This window comes from Sciurus vulgaris (genome assembly GCF_902686455.1).
Source record: "Sciurus vulgaris genome assembly, chromosome: 15".
Lineage (NCBI taxonomy): Eukaryota > Metazoa > Chordata > Mammalia > Rodentia > Sciuridae > Sciurus > Sciurus vulgaris.
Genome location: NC_136476.1, coordinates 60,526,323 through 60,552,210, shown reverse-complemented (window position 1 = coordinate 60,552,210; position 25,888 = coordinate 60,526,323).

Here is a 25,888-nt window from a genome sequence, read left to right as displayed (position 1 = left end):
TGTCTTTCATGATGAAGGTAATTTAGTCTATCGATTCCACATTTGGGAAAATTGCAATACAATGAAGGGTTCTCAGAGAAAACACTTATACAGATGTCTCTTCTAACATAAGATAGCATGGAAGAGAAGTGTGATTTTACTCACTAGGAGAATATTTTCAAATCACTTGTATGGAGTCCTGGCTGAAGATGAATTCCCATGCAAAATCTAATGTGCCTCTTCCCCAAGACCTTATATCAAAATTTGTGGCTTTTTTGAGGAGGATGTGACACATTTTAATTTATTTTACCAATAGTACACTGAGTGCACAGATTTAAATATACATTTAGAACTCTTTCCTCCATTTTAAATATTGCTTCCAGTTTTCTAGTCTTCACCAACTTTTGAAATTTTATGAATTCCACAAGACATGTAAGCTAAGTACCTATCTTGTTAAAAGTCCAATATTTTATCAGAATGCTATACATAGGTGCATACATATATAAATATGGGGAATTACTATTCACTCTGTTAGGTCTATTCTAGCTGTTACTGCACATTGGCTGAGTGTTTGTTTCCAGATTTTCAGCATCAGCTTTATCTCCTCACTCTTTGAGCTTCTGGGTTCATACCATGTTTCCTAAGCCACTACTGGTTTCCACACAGGGATTTTCTTTCAACTATGATCCCAGAGCTGATTTCACTACAGTACCCGTCAAGAACAGATTATAACTCAAGATGGGATGTTATTAAAGTTTCAGTGATAGCCCAAATGAAGTACAGCTCCTATGACCTGGGACTACTCTGGCAGCTAGGAGGCCCTGCATCATCTTCAGAGACCCTGACAGGTGGGACCCTGCCTAGTCAGGGAGATGCTCCATAAAATAGAATGCTTCTCCAAAAACTTGCAGTATTAACAAGCTGGGTCCCTGTTAAAGGATTTATCTTCCTTCCACAAGGTCCACAGTCAGCAACAGCTTTCTCCAACTTAGGGTCAGACTTTTTTCCTTAGTTCTCCTTTTCCTGTCCAAATATTAAACTACCCTCAAGGTAATAGACAATATCTGTGCCCCAAATCCTCAAAAGAAACTCCTTCTATCATCTTAGAAAAAAAATTAAAAAGAAAGAAATCAGAAGAAGCCACGAGAAGAAATGATATACATTAAACAAATTTATGCTCTTGGAATAAGGTTAAGAATTAAAATGTCAGACAATTTGCCCAGTACCCTCAACTTTAATTCAAATCTATTCTCCCTCTAAAGGAGGGCTCAAGTCTCAAATCACTGAAGAAAAAGCATGTTACATCCTTAACATTCTCTTGACCCTCTGATTATTTATTATTGATCTTCAATTGTTCTTTGAAGAGTAGACACAATACTTAGAATGAAGGAAGTAATTATATTCAACATTGCAAAAATAAGAAATTTTGAAATTATTTTTCTTGCCTGGAACACCTTCAATCAATCAAGGCATTTTTCTCTGAAATGAAATTCACTCTAAATATTAAATGCATGGTCTGAATTAATTTAGGATGGCTAAGGTATTTGTTTAACTAAATTAGGCATCCCTTATTCATCAAGGAGAAATTAATAAGGATTATTCAATACGTATGAGATGAACTCATTGGCTATGTAATTAACATAAATATGTATAAGCATATTGCTATTTGAGCTATTTAAGTACATAATTATAAATCATTAAATTGCCCCAACAATTCATTTATAATATTGCAAGTGATAATGATGCTGTTTAATGTTTACCTTTGATTAAAACTTAATTCTACTTTGTTTAACTCTATTTTGTTTGTTTTCCTATTGTGTCATGATTCTGACAGTGTTTTCTTTTGTCTTTATTTAAATATATCTTTAATTCAAATATTTAAAGCACAATAATCTTACAGAAAAGTTAGAAGTATGGTAGAAAGGATATTTTTCTTTAACAGTTTAGTGGTAAATTGCTGATCTGATCCTGCATCATCTCCAAACACTCTAGTGTGTTTTCATACAAACACTGGAATGCTCAAAAGAAAGAAAATAAAAGGGAGACAGAGAAAGACAACAATAATCAAAAATAGACATTTTACATTACTAACATGCAGTCCTCAAATTCAATTCCAGTTTTAGAGAATTGTTCAATAATATCATTTATAGTAAAATTATCCAGTTCAGAATCATTCCTTACATTTAGATTCCATACCTTTTTAATCTCTTCTCTTGAATGATTCTTAATTTTTTCTTTGATTTTAAAGATTACAGATGACTTATTTTGTAGATTGGTCTTTAATATGTTTAGCTGGTGTTCCTTTGTGATTATATTCAGATTATATAACTTTGGCAAGAATATTCATAAAGGTAAATATTAAGGTGAACATAAGGTCTTATGTTCTCTTTGTATCTTACCAGGTAGCATAGGCTTTCAATTTGTCCCATTACTGATATTCACTTCAAATACTTGATAAAGTTGGTATGTTTCAGGTTTCTCAATTATAAAGATAGTCTTTTATTTTTATGGTTATTAAATATTTAAGAGAAAGATCTACTTTGAAGCTGAATAAAAATATTCATCATGCAATTTTATATGAATGTACACACTACACACACACACACACACACACAAACTCATGGGATTTCCTTAGTATTCTTCATATAACCTGATTATGTAAACCATTGGGCCAGTCAGAACTATTCAGTCTGTATGTTCCACACATTTTTCCACACACTCTTTTAGCACTTCCTCATTTTCAAGCAAAATAAGAAATTACAAATTTCTCTTGTACTTTTCCCATCCTACCTGTCCAGAGAAGATTAATCCTACTCAGCTATACATGTGCCCCAATTTTAATCCTACTCAGCTGTACATGTGCCCCAATTTTCCACATGAATGTCCGTATAACCCCATTTGGAATCAGCCCTGTAGCCTGGCTTTCCCCTTATTTTTTAATTTTTTAATTTTTTATATTTTTGCAGTGCTGGGGATTGAACCCTGGGCTTTGTGCTTGTGAGGCAAGCACTCTGCCAACTGAGCTATCTCCCTAAACCTGGTTTTCCCCTTATTAATCTTGCCACCCAGTTTACATTTTCATATTCCACTCCGAGCATAGTTGTAGGAGTAGGCAGGAGTATAGATGTTCAGCACCACCACCCTCTCTGTTCTCCACAGGGGCTTTAGAGTTGGATTGCCCAGGAAGGAAATTAGAGAGGAAAAGGAAAGAAAGAGAAAGAGTAAGGGGAAGAAAAAGTAAATGAAAGAGGAAAATAATTTTAGAATTGTTTAATATAGAATAGTAATATAGACTAAAAGTGAGAATATCAGAAATCTAAAATATTTGAAAAATTATTATTATTTATCTTTGGAGTTACTTGTCATTATGTATCTCAACCTTGTTTTTAATTGCAAGTCTTACAAATACATCTTTCAACATATGTTCTGTTTATTTGCCTTAAATTTGGTATTTTAAGTGTCATATTTAGAATCATTTAAGTCTGTATTTTCTTTGTTTTGTTACTAAAATATTTCAACCTATCCAAAATTATGTTTGTTAATTATTGGTTGTGGGAGCACAGTTTTTTTAATTATCTCTTTTTTTCTTTTTGGTGAACTGTAAAATATTGAAAGAAATTAAAAATAGATCTCTATATAACAAATGAACTTATATATGGCTAAAGCAAGTGCTTCCTTGTGAAATTAAAAGTATTAAAGTGGTCTATAAATCCATTTTGAGATCCTGATTATTCTACACACTGTTCTGTGTTAGTCACATTTTTGCTACTGTGACACAATACCTGAGATAACTTAAAAGGAGAAAAGTTTTGTTTTGGTTCCTGTTTTTAGAGGTTTCACTGTATGATTGCTTGGCTCCATTTTCTCTGTGTCTATGTACATCACGGCTGAGAGCACATGGTAGGAAAAAACACTGACCTCATGGAAGCTGGAAGAGAACGAGAGGTTGGAAGAGGCCGGAGTGCTTATGTCCCCTTGAAGGGCACCATGCTATGACCTAATTTCCCTCCACTAGGCCGCACCTCCCAAAGATTATACCACCTCCCACTAGTGCCACAGGCCGGGATCCAAGTCTTGAGCACATAGGCTTTTGGGCAGCATTCAAGATCCAAATTAAATAAGCAGTTAAATTTGCAAGTGAAACTTAGTATTCTGTGATTAAGTGATATTTATAATTCAGTTACATTAGGTGCCAAAATCTTGCATGACAAAAATCATTCAAAATGAGTAAGATTGGAAACAACCTAAATACTCCTCAATAGGGTTATGGATAAACAATTAATTATACATCCATAAAGGGAAGCTCAACAATAGAAAGTCAATGAGCAGTAATACATATAAATCTCAAAAGAATTATGCTAGCTATAAGAAGTCAGACAAAAAAGAATCATTGCTGTATGATTTCAAGTCTAGAAAACACAAACAATATTCAGAGAGAGAAAGCAGAGCTTGAATTATCTGGTCGGGAGAGAGGAAAGTAGATGCAATTATGAAGGAAGATAAGAGAACTTTGTGGGATAATGAATGTATTCATTATCTTGATAGTGGTGATGATTTCACAAATGTATATGTATGTTAAAACTTACCAAAATTTTGCACTCTAAATATGTGCAGCTTGTTGTATGTCAATTACTACTTAATAAAGTTATTAATATATTTTTATGTAGTCAAGTATGCTTTATTTTCCTTAATGGTTTCTGGATTTTTGTCATACAATTCTATTATTTTTATAATTCCATATTCTATTCATCTGGGTATTTTTTTTATATAGCACAAAGTACATCAGCTTTCATTTCTTACAGATCTATGTAGATAAAAATGTAAATAACAACACAGACACATCAATGTTTATAATCACTCAATTCACAATAGCTAGATTGTGGAACCAACTTAGATACCCTTCGACAGATGAATGGATAAAGAAACTGGTATATATACACAATGGAATATTATTCAGCCATAAAGAATAATAATATTATGGCATTAGAAATAAATGGATGGAATTGGAGAATATCATGCTAAGTGAAATAAACCATTCCCAAAACACCAAAGGTCAAAAATTTTTCCTGATAAGTAGATGATGATATATAATGGGGGAGGGGCATGGGAGTGAGAGAAGAATGGAGGAACTTTAGAATATATAGAGGGAAATGAGAGGAAGGAGGATATGAAAGATGGTGGAATGAGACAGACATCATTACCCTTTGTACATGTATAATTGCACAAATGGTATGAATCTACACTGTGCACAACCACAGAAACAAAATGATGTACTCCATTTGGTTACAATGAATCAAAATGCAGTCTGTAAAAAAATAAAACAATAAAAATTTTAAAAAATGGAAATTTTATTTTCTTTAAACAGAAATAAAAACAATGACATTTTCCATAGAAAAATTTCTTCTACATATTTAGGACTAGTTCTATGTTTTATATTATCATAACTAGTTTATTTATATTGTACCAGAATCATAGTATTTTAAGTGGAGAAAATTTGTAGTAATTTTTATGATCTTAAAAGGTATATTGCTACAAAAATTTTACTTTTTCAATTTACATTTGTTTTTTATTGAACTGTTTTTCTTCCTCTGAAATATTAAACTCATTTTTTCCAGTTATTGTTCTTTAACTCCTTCAGAATGTGACTAGAGTATCATTAATTTAAACTCTTTATGATGGCAAGACTGGCATTCTAAGAACATTTCTTACTAAAAATCTCATTTGATATCTTTCCATAAGAACTCATAGTATGAATTATGTAAATACTCTTCTTTCCTATGAATTTTTTTTTTATGTAACATAAACATTTTTATCTAACTTAATGGGGTATTTTCTATTTCTATTTATAACATGCAATTACTACAATGAAAATATATTTTCTACAAAATGCGGTTGCCTCATTTGTAAATAAAAAATGTCTTTTTATTCTCTAATTATTGTAAATTCTTTTCCTATTTCATTAGCCAAAAACCTAAAACACACTATTTTAAAATAATGTATAATGATAATAATGTTTAGTGTAGGTATTTAATTGAAATGAATTATACATGTAAATATGGGTAAATATGCATCATAAAATATTTCATTCAATGTAAGGCATTGGATAGGAAGTTCTGAAGTTGGACACTTGCAGACATTATTATTAGTTCTGTGGCCTTTAAAACTTTACTTAACATCTCTAAACATTGAAGTCTTCATCTATCAAACAAAATAATAGTTTTATTTAGTTCTTGGTTGATATGAAAATAAAATGAAATAATGCACTGGGCATATTTAATAATTTATAAATGAGTAAGTATTTAAGATAATTTAGCTACAAGAAAAGTATCAAGATGATATAAATTGTTGTTGTTTGATATCAAAAGTAGGGTTATGAGTAAATTTTGAGAGCCAGGGTGTTTGGGATGAGTACTGTCAATTGCCTCGCTCAAAGTCAGTGTTATCTTATCACTATTCCTTAACCCATTGCCGTGGTTGGGACACCAAACACTTTATTTGATAGACTTTCTAACTCCTAGAATTCTAAATATGATTTAGCTGTCTTTCATACCTTGCTTGAGAAATATATTTCACAAAGAGTCAAGAGGGAGGAGTAGCATCATCTCATTCATGGGACTTGAGAAGGGAAAGATTTTGGTGTTTCAAATGCTGTAGACCTTTCTTTTTCGAAAATCAAAGAAAACTTCCTGGTTATGAGGGGAAGGAGCAGGGTCTCGTGGTGGACTAATTTTTTGGTGTGACCTAATTTTGTCACCTAATATTTGAGAGATTTGAGTAGAGACTCCACCAAGCATTTATTTCTTCATCCCATTGAATGGATCTTTAAGCAGTTGTAGATTCTGATAAAATTCATTTGTCCAAACCTGAGCAGATTCCCAAATGAATCCTAACTAACCATCAAAGTTACTGCACCTAAGTGTGTCTGGGAAATGAGTAAGTGATTCCTGCATGTTGTGAAACTGTAAAGATTGAAAACACAGTGGAGGAAACAAAAGGAATATCACTTTTTTTCTGTACTCTATTTGTTATCTAAACTTCTAAAACAAAAATGTCAAAATCTTACATTTGTTAAAAAACCACAGGTTTTTAAAAAAAATTATGTCAACGTTGTTTGCTTTTTCAAAGAACAAACTTTTTGTTTTGCCAATTTTTTGAATTGTTTCCTTTGTTTCAATCTCATTGATTTCAGCTCTGATTTTAATTATTTTCTGTCTTCCACTATTTTTGGTATTGATCTGTTCTTCTTTTACTAGGTCTTTGAGATGTAATGTTGGGTCATTTAGTTGTTGACTTTTCAGTTTTTTAATGTATGAGCTCAATGCAATGAACTTTCCTTTTAGTATTACTTTCAGAGTGTCCCAGAGATTTTGATATGTTGTGCCATTGTTCTCATTTACCTCTAAGAATTTTTTTTCTTCCCTGATGTCTTCTGTTATCATTACATCTTTCAATAGCATATTATTTAGTCTCCAGGTGTAGGAGTAGTTTTTGTTTGTTATTTTATTGTTGATTTCTAATTGCATTCCATTATGGTATGATAGGATACAAGGTAGTATCTCTATTTTTGTGTATTTACTAATGACTTCTTTGTGACATAGCATATGGTCTATTTTGAAGAAGGATCCATGAGCTGCCTAGAAGAAAGTATATTCGCTCGATGATGGATGAAATACTCTGTAAATGTCCATTAAGTCTATATCAATGATTGCATTAATTAGTTCTATAGTTTCTTTGTTCAGTTTTTGTTTGGAGGATGTATCCACTGGTGAGAGTGATGTGCTAAATTCCCCCACTATTATTGTGTTTTGGTCTACTTGAATCTTAAAATTGAGAAGGGTTTGTTTGATGTATGTAGATGCTCCCTTGTTTGGGGCATAAATATTTAAAATCATTATGTCTTGCTGATTTATGCTTCCCTTACACAATATGAATTGTCCCTAAACACTTAGCCACACTAACAAAGAGAAAGAGAGAGAAAATGCTAGTTACTAAAATTCATAATAAAAAAGAGAAAGTCACAACAGGCACCAATGAAATACATAACATAATTACAAGCTACTTTGAAAATCTATACTCCAAAAAATAGAAAATATTGAGACATTGACAAATTTTTGAAGACAAATGATCCTCCCAAACTGAATCAGGAAGATGTACACAATTTAAACAGATCAATTTCAAGAACCGGAATAGAAGCCATCAAAAGCCTACCAACCAAGAAAAAAACAGGACCTGATGGATTCTCAGCCGAATTCTATGAGACCTTTAAAGAAGAACTAATGCCAATACTCCTCAAAGTATTCCAGGAAATAGAAAAGGAGGGAACTCTTTCAAACTAATTCTATAAGGCTAGTATCACCCAGACACCAAAACCAGACAAAGACTCATCAAAGAAAGAAAACTTTAGACCAATATCCCTGACGAACATAGATGCAAAAATCCTTAACAAAATACTGGCAAATCACATACAAAAATATATTAAAAAGATAGTGCACCATGATTAAGTGGGGTTTATCCCAGGGATGCAAGGTTGGTTCAACATCTGGAAATTGATAAATGTAATTCATCACATCAATAGACTTAAAGTTAAGAATCATATGTTTATGTCAATAGATGCTGAGAAAGCATTGTATAAAATACAGCACTCCTTCATGCTTAAAGCACTAGAAAAAAATAGGAATAGTTGGAACACGCCTCAATATTGTAAAGGCTACCTATGCTAAGCCCACAGCCAACATCATTCTTAATGGAGAAAAACTAAAAGCATTCCCTCTAAAAACTGAAACCAGACAGGGATGCCCTCTTTCACCACTTCTATTCAACATCATCCTTGAAACACTTGCCAGAGCAATTAGACAGACCAAAGAAATTAAAGGGATACAAATAGGAAAAGAAGAACTAAAGCTGTCACTGTTTGCTGATGACATGATTCTATATTTAGAGAATTAAAAAAAAAAAACTCCACTAAAAAAGTTCTAGAACTAATAAATGAATTCAGCAAAGTAGCAGGATATAAAATCAATACGCATAAAAAATCTGATGAATTTCTATTCATAAAATTACTTGGGAATCAATCTAATAAAAGAGGTGAAAGACCTCTACAATGAGAACTACAGAACACTAAAGAAAGAAATTAAAGAAAACCATAGAAGATGGAAAGATCTCCTATGTTCTTGGATAGGCAGAATTAATATTGTCAAAAGGACCATTCTACCAAAGGCACTATACAGATTCAATGCAATTCCAATTAAAATCCCAATGACATTCCTCATAGAAATAGAGAAAACCATCATGAACTTCATCTAGAAAAATAAGAGATGTGGAATAGCCAAAACAATCCTGAGCAGTAAAAGTGAAGCAGGAGATATCATAATACCAGGCCTTAAACTATACTACAGAGCAATAGTAACAAAAATGGCATGGTATTGGCCAATATAGACAGGCAGACCAATGGTACAGAACAGAAGACACAGAGATGAACCCACATAAATAGTCACCTCATACTAGACAAAGAGCCAAAAACATACAATGGAGAAATGATAGCCTGCTCAATAAATGGTGCTGGGAAAACTGGAAAGCCATATGCAGTAAAATGAAATTAAACCTCTATCTCTCACCCTGCACAAAACTCAACTCAAAATGGATCAAGGACTTAGGAATTAGACCAGAGACCCTGCACCTAAGAGAAGAAAAAGTAGGCCTAAATATTCATCATGTTGCCTTAGGATCATTTTTACTTAACAAGACTCCCAAAGCACAAGAAATCAAAGCAAGAATCAAGAGGGATGGACTCAAACTAAAAAGCTTTTCCTCAGCAAAGGATACAATCAATAATGTGAAAAGAGAGCCAATAGAGTGGGAGAAAATGTTTTCCACATGCACTTCAGATAGAACACTTATCTTCAAAATTTATAAAGAACTTGCAAAACTTTACACCGAAAATACAAAGAACCCTATCAATAAATAGGCCAAGGAATTGGAGAGACATTTTATAGAAGAAGACATACAGGTGATTAATAAATAGATGAAAAAGTGTTCAACATCTCTAGTAATTAGAGAAATGCAAATTAAAACAACTCTACAATTTCATCTTACTCCAATTAGAATGGTGATTATCAAGAACACAAAAAATAATAGATGTTGGTGAGGATGTGGGGAAAAAGCCACACTCATACATTGCTGGTGGAGTTGCAAATTGGTGCAGCCACTCTGGAAAGCAGTGTGATGTATCCTCAGAAAACTTGGAATGGACCCACCTTTTGACCTAGTTATCCCACTCCTCAGTTTATACACAAAGGACTTAAAATTAGCATACTACAGTAAAGCAGCCACATCAATGTTTATAGCAGCTCAGTTCACAATAGGTAGATTGTGGAACCAACTAGATGCCCTGCAAGAGATGAATGGATAAAGAAACTGTGATATAAATACACAATGGAATATTATTCAACCATAAAGAAGAATAAAATTATAGCATTTGCAGGTAAATGGATGAAATTGGAGAATATCATGCTAAATGAAATAAGCTAATCCCAAAAATCCAAAGGCTGAATGCTTTACCTGATAAATGGATGATGATACATAATGGGGGTGATGGTGGAGAGTAAGAGAAGAATGGATGAACATTAGATTACATACAGGAAAATGAGGTGGGGAGGGGATGGGGGTATGAAAGATGGTGGACTGAGACAGACATCATCACCCTATGTACATGATGACACCAATGGTGTGAATCTACATGGTGTACAACATAGAAATGAAATGATGTACCCCATTTGTGTACAATGAAACAAAATGCAGTCTGTAAAATAAATAAATAATTTAAAAAATTGTGTCAATCTTTTTCCTGCATTCTAAAATATCGAGAGCAATAAACAAATGTACTATAGTATAAGCTTGTATATACAATTGTATATGAGAATGCAGAACCAGGAAGGAAAAGAAGAAAAGAAAGGTGGGAATGGATCTCTTAAAACTCAGGGGGGAGGGAAGGGTTAGTGTTAGGATTAGAGTTAGGGTTAGGGAGGGGGCAAGTATGGAGGAAGGAAGGACTGTATAGAGGGTAAAGAGGGGTGGGAGGGGTGGGGGGAAGGGAAAAAATAACAGAATGAATCAAACAACATTACTGTATGTGGATTTATGATTACACAAATGGTATCCTTTACGCCATGTACAAACAGAGAAACAACATGTATCCCATTTGTTTACAATAAAAAAAAATATTTTTTAGTTGTAGATGGAAAAAAAAAAAAAAACTCAAAGGGAGATCAGTAGAGGAAAGAGACCAAGGGCTAGGAGTCAGGGATGTGCTGGGGAGTGATACTGGCCAAATTATATCATATCGTGTGCATGTATTACATAACAACAATTTCCATCATCATATAAAACTATAATGCATCAGTAAAAATGTGGGAAAAATACAATATTCATACTATATACACCCGGTTTAAAGATAAAGAAAACTGGAAATGAATGAAATCTACATAGCATGTTTGATTTTGTCAGTGACATACAACAGAACTTATGAAATGATTTTTTGTGTATTCTGGAATTGTAAGTATGTAAGCATATTAAAGTTTTAAAACAATAAAAAACAACAAAAAGTATATGAGAGAAAAATGAATGTTTCCCTATGAAATTATAAGTAAAAGCTAAAAGCCTACAAATCCAATTTGAGTTCATGATAATCACATAGGTTCTTCCAACATGGTGATTGTATTTTACTCAGTGCTAAACTGACAGGTGAAGTACTTTATTTACCAAGATCTTGAACGTAACCATGAAGGAAAACTAAATTCACTATTCTAGACAATAGTTTTGAAATATTTGTTAACTACTTTTTAAAATATGAAACTAATTTTGTTTTGTTTTCCTTTTATTGAAAAACAAAACAAACACAAAAATCCATCAATCCATACGGTAACTTTTTAGCATTAGGTGTGATTAATCTAAAGGGCAATAAGTAGGAAAGTTCTGTTGCTTAATTTGCTTGACCTCTATAGATGGATGATTATGTTTAAGAGCAATAAGAAGTAAGTCACTGCTGTGTGGTAAAGTACATACAAATCTCCTCCTAGCAAGCTGAGTACAAGAACTGAAAACAATAAAAGTGGGGTGACTGAACCTGATAAGAGTTCAATAAATTGAAAATAAGGCAAAAGTGTAAGTGTTCTCTCACGTATATCAAGTGTATATCTATCCATACAGATACAGTTTTTTTGTTGTTGTTTATTCTTTAAAAAACTTTTTATAAATAAGGAAAATGTGCATTAGGGAATTTATAGAAAGTATGATGGTTAATTGGGCTTCTGGAAGCTAGAAAAGGAAGAGGAGATACTTAAGAATGTTGTTTCTCATTGTAAATATTGTCACAGCTTATGCATTCACAGAGAAGAGAGCTTGCTGTCCTACCTGTCTCCCTGGAGACAACTTTCCAAATGCCCTACCAAGTAAAATGTAGTGTCAGAATTTAATGTGGTACTTGCACCAGGATTTGATTGGCATTAAAACAAAAAAATAAGTACCTGGGAGGCTTTGTTGGAAGAGAGGAAGGTAGAGAGGAGAAGAGAACTATTGCTTTATGTTGTATAAACACAGTCATTGAAATATTGAATGAAAAAAATTTGAATTGACTCAAAAGGCAATTGTTCACAATTAGAAGTAAAAGGAAAACAATTTTCACTATTCTGGCTCTATCTTGTTACTTAGAGAATCTGCTGACTCTCTATAGAGTGTCTACGAAGCAATTCTTTTTGTAGGATTTGATTTGCTCATGCATTGAGTTTCCATAAGTGTGCAGTAGCTGACTTGAAACTACTAACAGGTTGATGAGAATAAAATGATCGCTCAAAGTATGGAATGCTCTTGGCAAAATGGTTCTAGTCAATTCTTTTGTGTTACTTGGAAGAGAAACTGGAATATAGTGTGACAGTAGTGAATAGCATAAAATTTCAGTTATATTTCCTCTAAATATTTTAACATAAAATTGATCATTAAAATAGAAAAATTTTACTCATTTATTTTATTATAAATTTTTGAATAAAAATTTATCACAAATTCAAACATTGTTATAAACATTTTAAAAGTGATGGTATTAAAGAAGTAATTTTGATTTTTCAACGTAAATCAAAAGCAATTCATTTTTACTAACGATTTAGTAATTATTTAAATATCGAATATTTACTGTGAAAAAAACAATTTGGCATTTCAAATGATTTACTTCTTTTTCTTCCTCAAGGAGATAAACAAATAAATTCATAATGCTTTGTGTCATACAAATTATACTCTAAATGCAAATTCTTCAGGGAAATAGCAATCACTTTTCTTTGTTCTGCACCACACATATTCCCAGCTGTGATTCTAAAAGTTATAAATACATATGTAACAGCAGCTAAGACTTGGTAAAGAAAATTGCCACATTAAATTAGATGTCACTGAATAATCCCTTTTCATATTGTAACAGTTCTTAGGAGAATTACGCCACAGTGGTTATTCTATAAGTAATGATAATAGTATGTAAAGTACTGTCAATTGATCCAAACATAAGTCCAACCAGTTTATCAAATTGTTCTTCATATCTAGGAAAAAAAAAAGCTGCAGAAATTATGTCTTACTACTTAATATTGGCCTAACTTTCCCCTGAGATTTAAGAAAATCAGTTAAACTATCTTTACTAATATAATCTACAATGTCTAGGAAAATGAAAGAAATTATTTCATATAGGATTACCTTTCCTAAGGAAGATGATATTTCCCTTTTCTACTTCTTTGCTGTGCTGGGAAATGTCACTTCAGGAAACTTTTAAGTGACATTCAATAAATGGACAAAGTAATAATGCACACTGTACTGTAATTTAAGTGATGAAAAGGACTCAAAAGGAATGTTGACTTTTAAATATCTGTTTATGGCATTTCTTACTCTTTTCATGCTCACAACTCATATAAGGAAATAAGACACAAATACCAATGAGCTATGTATCAACTTTCAATCATGTGCTTCCTCTGATCTCTTGGCACCACTTGATTGCCTGTTTCTCCCCAGTCCCTCTGTGGAGACTGACTCCTGCCCCTGGTCATGCTTATGTCACCTCTAGAATGGTGGCTGGTTCTTCTTATCACTTGCAGAGTTACAAGAAGTACCACATCACAGGTCATAGTATCTGTTTTCACAGGGAGAGTTTAAGGAACCAGATAATGTAACTTGGAATTGAAGAGGGGTAAATTTTAACCAGTAAAAGAGAGAAGATGGGAGGTAAATACCCATTAATCCTCCCTCTCTTGGGGCTTGAGATGGGGCACAGTGGTATATCTTGCATGGTCTGGTTATGTCTATATTAAAGCAATAACCAGTTTGATCACAGTCCATCTTTTGTATCTTTCACTCTCACTGTTCTGGGATTGTAACTTCTAATAAAGAATTAGCACCTAAAACTATAATTATTTGGGACGGGGGTCCACTGAGAGTGAGGATGGCAATGTCTTCCAATAAACACAGACATCAGAGACCAGGCTCAGAAAGCACAGATCTAATTTTACTTATGATTGTGCAAGACATATATAGGCACATTATCCAATCAGGTTCAGATGATTGTTAAAACATAACAGAACCAACCTACAGGTAAGATATACATGGTACTAATGTAAACAAACCAAGTATCTACGTGATTCTGTCCGGCAACAAGTTTGAAACAAAGGACTGGGGTAAGGGCAAGCTCTAGCACACAGCATGAGGCAAGGCAGCACGGGCGAACTCACATCATAACTTGCTATGATGCCTTGCTGAGTGAGGCTTCTCCTCAGCTCGTAGCTCAGCCTCAGTAACTGCAAAGGCCTACAATCCATGGCGAGTCTTTACCATTTCCTCAATTTCTCCATCCAGACTGTTAGGTTTATTTAAACCAGGGTGTCAGTGACTGCCATCAAATAAGCTTGAGGAATGTGCCCTACATAAAACTGCCTTAGGTAAGGGTGCCACTGGTGAAAGGTTACCTACCTTTTCCTAAAGACCCGATTCACAAAATAATCATCTGCAACAATTGTGACTTAAAGGGTTTCCAACTATTACAGATTCCAGAGTCATAAAGTATGCCATAACCTGCCCACTATCCCACACATGGCCTGTTGACTTGGACTTGAACAATTCTAATTAGTAGATTACAGATATAAATGACCAAACAGAATGCTCAAAAGAGACACACACTGCATCTAACACAGAGAGTCAAGTAAGATGCTGGTACTCCTTTATGGTAAGAAAGGCAAATGTACAGTACTTCTTTTTTTCATTTTTAAACTTTTGAAGAGATTAAGCATTATTAAATCTATGAATCTGCCCACATAACCCCAAGAAATTTTATTTGGTTAGCAGTCCTCTGGATTTCTATGGGGTTTGCCAATCATCCTTCCTGAAACAGGTATGATAACACTGCAACCTGTTCCATTGAGACCCAGCCTTCTGATTTGCCTGCCAAGAGGATAGCTTTTATAAAGCCAACACCCTACACATCAGAAGACAGAGGAACTCATAGGAATTTGGGGATACATAAAAGGGAAAAAACGAACTGAGTCCTAAAAAGAAGATCCCATGAGCCACTGGAATGCAGGAAACAACCACGAACTTTTGAAATGCAAAACAAGCATTAGAGAGCAAACCATCCTGTGTCCTCAGCCCGGGCACTTGGCCCACACCCTTGACCCAAGCCCTTATCTGCAAAAGTAACATGAAGGCAATGTACAAGCTCAGGGAAAACAGGAGAGATGTTCTTGTGAGGCTCCACCCTGACTCCACCTCTACACCAGTCCCTTGCAACCATTCCTCTGTAAATCTTTGTAAATATTATCACCCCACACCAATGTGTTGCTGTCTCTCCCTCTGTAGGTGGACTGCATTCTCCCTTGAATGTGTATTTTTGTTTTATCTCAAAAGTATCTTACTATTGAAATGGCCCCATTCTCCCTTGAATGTTTCTGCTTTCCTAAATAAACCTCTCTCTGTGTCTCTGACTGGCATGTGCTGATATTCTTTTCTGTCAGGTAAGCCAAGAACTCCACTTACCCTCAGTGGAAATCCCCTCTCTAGGAACTCCCTGAACCTCCAGAGATACCACCACAAGTCATTTCCACTTTAGTGAATGTTCCCAAACAATACTAGCTAAATCCAGATGCCCTTCTCCCTGGAACACACTACAATGGTGGATTGGATACTCATATTCAATACAAAATAAAAGTTTGAAGCTCTCCTTTCTCTAAAATTCCCCAGAATATTTGGATAGTTGCATATTCCTCTTGGAGATGAGAAGATCTCAGCCTCATCTCTAATAGATTTTCCCCTTAAAGTAGAAGAGTTGAGGATAAAAAGATATACAATCAGGATATACAAAGGGAGAAATCAGCTTATACCATCCAATAAGTCTCATTTATTTTCATTCTAAAGCAGTTCAGCAGCTACTTTGTACCTCAATAAAAAGATGAATGTTTTCAATCTTCCCAAAGCTTTATATCCAGTGCCCAGAGTTACATTGCCAACTCCATCTATTATATCTTTGGGGTCCTGAGGACTCTATAGTCACAACCATGTTGTTCTCTGTTGGAGCTGTGGAGTTTGGTCCTGTTGGGTATCCAGGATTTGCCTTGCACAGTGGTGACATTAAGAAACCTACTTTAATTGGAAGCATGTGTCATCCATTGCCATGGTAGGATCTCTTAAGTTCTCAATTTTAACCAGAGGGCCATAGGAGTGTTAAAAGAAAGCAGGTGGATTGCACATTTATTAAAAGTTGTTTGAATCAGTTTTTTATTCTCCAGTAGGTCACCTCATCAGCACCTTCAAACCAACTTGCATTCTAATCAATGTCTTTTCTATGGTTTATAACAGAAGTTTGTTCCAGGAAAACCCAGTCTTAGGGATGGCACCAGAAGATAATCAGAAATGACTATTTCCCAAATTAACAAGTTAATTACAACTCAGGACAAAGAACACATGGAAGAACACTTTGAATCATCTCTTTCAATGTCTTCTGTTTCCCCAGGTGGACAGAATCACAGCTTCTGGGACAGAAGTCCTCTGTGCTTCTCCTTTGTTAGCAAAGCAATACACCTTTTTTTCCTTTTTCTCAAAACTGTGTCCTTGTTATTGGATTGGTATTAGGGACCAGGACTGAGCTCTCAGTAACAAGAGAGCAGATCTGATGATGACTGACAAAGTGGAGAGGAAGGGAAGAACCCTTCTCCCTGCCCACTGAAAAAACTGCTTTCTGGCTTTTGACCTACAACCAGCTCCCAGTTATTTTTCATTAACAGGCAGTAAAGTGAATTGTCTTTTGCTACTCAGTTGATTACACAATTTGGACAACATTTTTTCTATGACCTAGAACTCACCTGAAATTCTATTAATCATTCCACAAATTCCTAGTGCTTCTTCTTCCACCAAGACTTCTCTGTCGCCATCCTATACTCATTGCAAAAATTTTGAAGAATGTGCTTATGCTATGCCCTAATTGAAAGCACCCAGAAACCACTACAAACGTGGGAACTCACACGAGAGATTTTATTAAGCAGACAGAGTGTCTGCCCACAGGGTGAGAGAGAGAGAGAGAGAAAATGAGAGACAGAGAAGGAGCAAGAGTGAGGAGGAGAGAGAGAGAGAAAATGGCGGAAGAGACATTCACTGACTAGGAGGTTTCTGGGCTAACAATCTGGACCAATGACTGAGTAGGAGGTTCGTGGGCTAACAATCTAGGTTGTAAAGTGGCGTGGGGGAGGCAGAATAATGACTGTGGCAAAATAGCAGATCTGATGCCAATACTAATTGTTACTAACAATTTAGCTCCGTGATTACTGGTAGAAGACACACAAATCCTGGGTTAGAAACAAAAGACTTGATTTGTTGTCAACACAAAAACACCAACAACAGCATCATATCACATCAAATCTTGTTCCAAGTCCCCCTGGAGTGACATGGATAAGCTCAGAGATGCCTTTCAAACAGCTACAAAGGTAACTCATGATGTTTATAATACCCAATAATGTCTTTGCCCTTTACTTCTGAGTCACTATCACCATTTTCTAAGATAGTTCACTGTATAAATGCTCTTGAAATTATTGCTCAAAAAAAGAAAAAGAGCTATCCGTGCTTCTGCTTTCAAGAGAAGCATAGACAGTTAACTCATAACAACTGAGGCTTGTTCTATGGCAAAATATGGGATATAAATACCATATCACCCCAAAAGGATGTTTACAGTAAGGTTGTCTGGGGTAGTGTTCACTGAATATTAATTAAGTAAAGAGGCTCAGATTTTGTTATCAAAAGCTAGATCTTTGTCCCCATGCCAAGCCAATAATGAAGTCGAGTTTTCAGCAAAAGGAAATATAAGTTTTATTGCTTTGCTAGCAAAGGAGAAGCACAGGGAACTCCTGTCCCAGAGCCTGATCAGGGGAAACAGGGGGTTTTAAAGGTTACTTTTAAAAATTATGTTCCAGGTGTTCTCTGTCCAGACTTGTAATTTACTTGTTAATTTGAGACAGTCATTTCTTAGTTCTTAATTACTTCATTCCAGTGGTGGGTATGTGTTCAAGGACAGAAAATTCTGCCTAGAATGGGGAAGAAAAGTAATCTAGTTTCATCCAACTTAGGGAGGGGAGAGATTAGAAAGAAGGAGGCAGAGAGGAAGAGAAAGAAATGTTCCTCTTTTAAAAATAAATCCCAGTGGCAGAGCAGCAAGGGCTATATTCAAAGTATAACATGGACAACTGTTACACAATGATTTAATGATTTAAAGCCTACTAAAGAGAAAACATAAATCATTTGGTACAGAAAATGTATTTGATAAATTCAACATGGATTAATTAAAAAAAAAAAAACTCAGTGAAGTACAAATAGAAAAAAAAAAACTTCTACAATCTGATTAAAAGCATCTACTGAAACCCAACTAAAACATGCATAATGCTGAAATATTAATGTATTTTCCAATAAGTTTGGAGATGAGGGACAAATATGTGAGAAAAAAAGAGAATGGGGATAGAGAGTGTCAGCGTGATGAAATCAAACTTAAATGGGATTCACAAGGAAAGTTTTACTGAAAATGTTAGTTCGAATAAGATCTGAAGAAAGTGAGATATCACTGTACAGGGGTTTCAGGTCTCCCCAGAGACAGAGGAGACCTCTGTTCACATCTTCCAGACTCTGGACATGTAACATGAAGGAATTTAAGAATGGAAGAGTCATGAGTAACAGAGGAAGAGATTTGTTATAAAGGGAAAGTACCCACCAGGGATGGGAGTGCTGGTGATCACAGATCAGGAGAGGGAGTCGAACTTAATCTGGAACCCTAACATTTATAGAATAGCTGGGGGCTAGACTAGAAGTGAAATCAGGTCAGAGTGGGGCTTACACAATTTTACACCAGTTTCCCTTAGGCTTGGGCATAGCCCTTGTTTGTTTTAATGCTTTTATGTAGTTCCCCTAGAAGCCTTGAGGTTTTATTGTGATTTTGTTGCTTTTTATCATTTGGTAAGCTTTGGGCAAGGGTTTCAGCAGGTTGCTTAAAGGTGAGCTGTTGGTTCTGCATTCCTGCGGTTCACGGACATTCCCTGCGTCCCAAAGGTCCTTGGACATTTGTCAGTTGACTAATGTCAGAGTTTTCTCTCTAGCCCTAAATTCCTAGCTCAAGGGGACAAGCCACAAATAGTCAATAATAACAAAGCAATGTAAAGAGTCAAACTAGTGGTAGATCCAATGGTTTGTGGTGGCAAGAGCAGGAAATTAAACATTTAGTTTGGGTATTGAAAAATATTTGCATTTTCTATTTTCTTTAGATGCATGAAAAAATTAAATTAATATAAAATATATTCCAAGGAATGGAATAAGATAAAAAGGAACTCCAATCAGAAATTTCAACATTTATGAGATGCAAAGATAAAAATCCTGATGTATACATGACAATGCACATATTTTCATTTTGGGGAGGAAAATGGGAGTATAACATTGGATTGAAGAAAATGAGAAGACTAATGTTAGAAAGTCAGTCTTCTGAAACTCAATAATATTCTGCAGAAAGGGATTCACTTAAAGTTTACAAGACAAGAGGCACAGTCAGATTTGTAATATCCTGTATTGCACCTGTTTTAACACTGTTATCTGAGGTCTTTGGACAGTGAAGTCCTTTGACAACAGGACATCACAAAAATTGAATAAAGTCAGCAGATGGTAAACACATAAGTTGCAGTGAAAGTGCATGACAAATCATTGTCAACTAGAGGTGCTTTTTGATGAGACACTCTGAAACCTTGTTATCACCTAAGTTCTCACTTTCAAGATTTGATAAAAAGAAAATATATTTTTGATATTCAATCTAATGAAAACTTTATCTCACATTCTAATGGCAGGCCTTACTCTATTTCTCTTGTTTTGCTTAAAACTATTATACTGAAACATGTACTTTTTCTTCTGATTTAATTTAATATGTGTTAATTATAAAAACATGATTATACAGGAAATGAAAGTGAAAAGTTAAACCAGGATATTACCATGATCAGTTCTTTATTTACTCTTAAGTTGTTTCTTTTGTGTGACTTTTATTGGAATGAAAATAAAGCTGTCTTTGAGGGGTAGTACTTTATTTTGCTTTAGTTTCATTGAAAATTTTATTAGGAATATTTGACAATATCATTAAAAACCACTGAGACCTCTGGTTTTAGCCTCGTATGTAAAAATTTCAAAGTAATCACTTCTATCAAAAAAGCTAGACAAAATGACAACATTTTCTTGGACTCATCAGAAATCTGCATTCAAAAGTCAAACTCCAAAATCTGTAGAAGTTGGCACATCCAGTTAGAAATAGCAACAAAGATCTGTTTAACTGGAAGAGAAAGTGCTGGAGCTATAATTGACAGGAACACTTAACAGGTCATTCTATTCTTTATATGTGGCGAGTGTGGAATTGGGGGACACACTCTCAGCCTTTTCTGTCAGGACTTGACCATATTTGTATGTTGTGGTTTGGAAAAAGAGAAACTTATTTTTCCTCCAGGAAGAATGCAAAAGAAGGCTCGAAGACCTCAGTCTCCAGGCAATTCTGAAATTTTATTGTAACTTTGGAAAAGAAATTTCTTCCTTACTCTAGTTCCCTCCAGTCTTCACATCTCACATGAATGGTAAAATAGTATTACTACAGGGCATCAAGAAAATAGAGAATAGGAGAGCCAGGGAGATGAAAAGGATAAGCATGGCTGGCACAGAAAACAGAACTGGGGGGATTTACCATTGGAGAAAGACAGCCCCAAGACACGACTCCACTGTAAAACTGACAGTCAATTGGAAGATTATGAAATGTCCCCTTCTTCACAGAATACCACCACTACCCCAAGGGTGCGATATAATACAGGCGGACTGCAGTTGAAAGATCTCTTGAACAAAGTTTTTTCTATGAGAAGGAGTACTTAGGGAAGCCCAAATCAAGCAAGCAAACACAAACAAAGACATAGGAAGTATTTGAAGTATTTGAAGACTCTGGTACCTACAACCATAACAGATATTAAGCACAGACAAGGACTGGTATTGTAGCTCAGTGGTAGAGTGCTTGCCCAGCATGTGTGAGGCACTGGGTTCAATCTTTAGCACCACATAAATATAAGTGAATAAATAAAGGCATTGTGTCCATCTAAACTAAAAATATTAAAACAAAAACACAAACTCCTAGTCACTTATCATAAATCCTTTACCCATTTACCTACTAAGCAAAGCAGTATATCCAGTATTCAACAAGAAATATAATTTTGACAGATGATCAAGGTCAACATCCACAATATCATGTTCATAATGACAATGAACCTTGTGATGAAAATTGGTTTCTGCTACTTTAGTGGTCTTCTTCTCAAAACCCATAACTTCAGTCTAATTATGAGAAAAACATGAGACAAATCCTAACTGAAGGACATTATTCAATATAATTCAACACTGCTTCTCAAAATTTTCAAAGTTATCAAAAAATGGAGAAAGACTGGAAAATGTTAAGAAGGGTTAGGTGACAATCAAATGTACCGTGGTTTCCTGGATAGAATTCTGAAGTATGACAAAGACTCTTGGTAAAAACTAAGAAATTCAAAGTCAGCCTTATTTAATAAACTTTAGTTAGCAAGCTTGAGTTAATGTGTCAGTATTGGCACGTTAGTTCTGGCATGTGTATTTCATGGGATTAACAGGAAAAATAGAGTATGGGACATAATGTGAACTTCTGCACCTCTCTTCAAAAGCTTTCTCTACGTTAAAAATGACCCAAATTAGGGACTGGGGTTGTGGCTCAGTGGTAGAGAGCTTGCCTAGCACATGTGAAGCACTGGGTTTGATCCTCAGCACCACATGAAAATAAATGAACAAATAAAATAAAGGTATTGTGTTCATCTATAACTAAAAATAAATAAATAAATAAAATAATCTAAATAAATAAATGAGTTAGTTTCCAAAGGAATACAAGCAAATAAACAAAAACTTTAAAAAATAAACCAAAAAGGAGAGTTTTAATGGCTGCTTAGTAGAATATGTAAAAAATCCTTCAATTGAGTTTTTAAAATTGTTTTATTGATTTTATCATTTTACTATTATGGTAAATTTAATTATGTGATATGAAAAATAATTATTTTATGTAAAATTTTGGGTTATATTTGGGCTAGGGGTATGGATCCAAGGGAGAGTGTAAAACTAGGATGCTTAAGACTCTGGGTTTAATTCCCATCACAAAAATAAATAAATTGGCAATATTTTGTTAGAAAGATAAACTGATTTTTTGATAAAAATTCAGTAGCTGTGTCTTTCAGTGACTTATTTATTATTATTTTGCTATTTACCTATTTGCTTTTTTCTAAACCAGGAATTGGAACTAAAAAAATATGTCACATTTTTTAGGTCCATAATTAGTATATGTACCATTGTGATATAGTATATTACCATATTTCCTATTGTGTTCTTTTTACATAGTTGGTATAATCATTTTTAAGGAGTAAACAAAATGTATATAATTATGGTTATATAATTTTTGAGGACAGACAATTTTGATATTTTAATGTTAACATAATTTGCTAAATCCTATAATTATTATTTCCAATTTTTTTAAAAAATCAAATTTGTGTTTTTAGGAGAATGATGTACTATACTCTCTATAAAAATGTAGACATTAGCAGTAGAGCAAGTACTGTAAATTAAAAAAAAAGAAATCAAGTCTACATAGCTAAAATGTAAAGAATTTCTATGTTGGAAAAATGTAATCAATCACAGCAAATACACAGTCTTAACCAAAACACAATAAAGAAAAATATTTTTCTCAAATTATTTTATATTCTTTCATTTCAAATCTTGATGAAAAGACCCCACTTATTTTCTTGTAAATAACTGTAATCAATCATTTATATTGAACAGAATGTTCATGTTTATTCATTGTTGCATGAAAAATATTTGTTTTATTTTTGTATTGGTATAAACTTATCCCAGGAAATATACTCTAACCTATAGGAGATCTTTAAGGGTATCCATTATTTTCTTCATTCAGTTACTTGTTGAAGAAATGTTTATGTGATCCAAGTTTTACCACTCAATCTTGGAGGCATCTTTTGATACAATGCATTACAATTCATTTTTTTCCCTATATGGAACCTCCCTTAGTTAATTCAAATATACCCTCACCCTGATTTGTCAGGTGTTTTCTCCCATGCAGTTTGTCTAGTTGTTAATCTTGGGAGCCATTTTCTACTTTGAAGTGATTCCTTCATTGAAAATGTCAAGTAGAAAATAGGGTGTCATGTGTAACGCAGATATATTTGGAAGACTGAGGAAAAATCTCTGAAAAAAAATGAACTTCCATGGTGATTAGTACCCTGATATCAGCTCACTAGGGTAAAAGAATTATAGAAGTCCATCCAGGATTAACAGTGGCCATGTAAGTAACTGTATTTTATATATAATGACTTGTGAAATATTGCAATGAAGTTATAAATACACAAGATTCATTATTACTTAGGGTTCCTTCTAAATACATACCAAGTATTATCATGAAAAACACTGTTTCACAACTTTCCTTGACATGTGTAAGATGTGAATTGAGAACTGTTAACACAATTTAGATAATTTAAATTAAAGGAAATTAATTAAATAATTATGCTACATATGCCTAGACTCACATATTTTGTTAAAAGTGATGTTTCTTACACCTCTTATTATAAGTGAGAAGGCTATTTTCACCTTTCTCTAGAGGATTTTATTTTCAGTTAATATCTAGTTTAATACTCAACCCATACAATCATAAATTATTCTGTTTCTTCCAACAGGATTAAGGAAACAATGTGTTTTTATATAACCGAAGTTATCAAAGCACTTTGCAAACATGATTTTCTTTATGCCTTTCAACAAGACATTTTTGTAATCAGTACAGATCATACATAAGAATAAACCAGTTTTGAAGAATAAAAATAATGATATAGCTGATAGAAAATAGGAGCTTATATAGAAATGCTCATCCTTTATCCATAAACAGTTGTAACCCAGCCCTTTAAATATATTAGCATCATCATACACTGTACACTAAATAACAAATGTATAAAGTTGACAAAAATGTTAGGAACACTGTCAGAGACATTGATTCCAGAGAGGTAACTAAATATAACACTTAGGAAGAGCGTGGGCCGCATAATAGGTAAAGAATTATTCAAGAAAAACGAAGGCAAAAGACATCCCAAGGAAGGAAGAGCCATCAGGAAATAACTGAAAGGTGAGATACTGCCAGACAGACTCAGGGAAACTGAATTGCCTGAGCTGCAGCATAGAAAATGGATAGAAAAATAGCTTGAGATTTAAATGGAAACATTCAATAACACAGTATCATATAAATGAGTGTTGTCAAATTGAAAATATGGCCTTTTTAAGGTAGGTTTTAGGATTCATATAATACTCTTGAAAAAGAGTGTGGCATAATGCTTGTGCCTTTTCAGGAAAAAAAAATCATTCAGAGAAGTAGCAATGCATTATACAGTCTTGACAAATGTTAGAAACTTAAATATGTTTTAATGCTAGGCAAAGAATGAAAACTGGAAGTGCTAAAGGAATCTCTTGCTACTAAGCCTTTTAACCTTTTTTCGAATTCTTTCATGAGGGACCATATGATGCTATGTAGATAGTAAATGACTTTGGGTGGAAGATAGCATGAAAACATTTTTTGATTAAAAAAAGTGCATTATTTTCACATCTCATAATCCCAAAGAGGGATAGGCCTTAAAATTGGGCCAATTTAAATCCATAATTTGCCAATCAGCTATGTGACGTTCTTTTATTCCTTATAAATGTGCAAGGATACTAATAGCTGTCTATAATGCCATTGTTTAAATTGTATACATTACTTTTATACAATTAAGTATACAACTACATAGAATGAGACAGGTTTTTGTATTAAATATCTGGGAAAATATTATAAACATTATAAACATTCAGCGTTTAGAAAAGTAATCTCCATACAGAAAAACCTTGAACTAGGACAGTATAATACTTGATAAAAATCGATGTGCTAAATAATCGAGAGTATTTTTTCAATAAGATTAAAATGTGAAGTGATATAAAACTCTCTTTCATAGTTTAATTAACAATGTTATAACATATTAATTCATAAAATAAAGGTAGATCTTACAGTTAATGACATCCGAAGTTCAGTGAAATGTAGAAATGAGATATGAACCCATCTTTACAATGTAATAACTTTCTCAGGTGGTGATAACCTCTGAGAACCTCGGTTTGCTTACTTGCTAAAGAATTATAACAATAACTCATTGATAGTGTTTTCATGTTTGCAGGATAGCATATAGAAATGTGCTTTGTAAATATGAAGTCACTGGAAAAATATAATTATTTCCTGTACTTAAGCCTGGCATATGATTATCAGAAT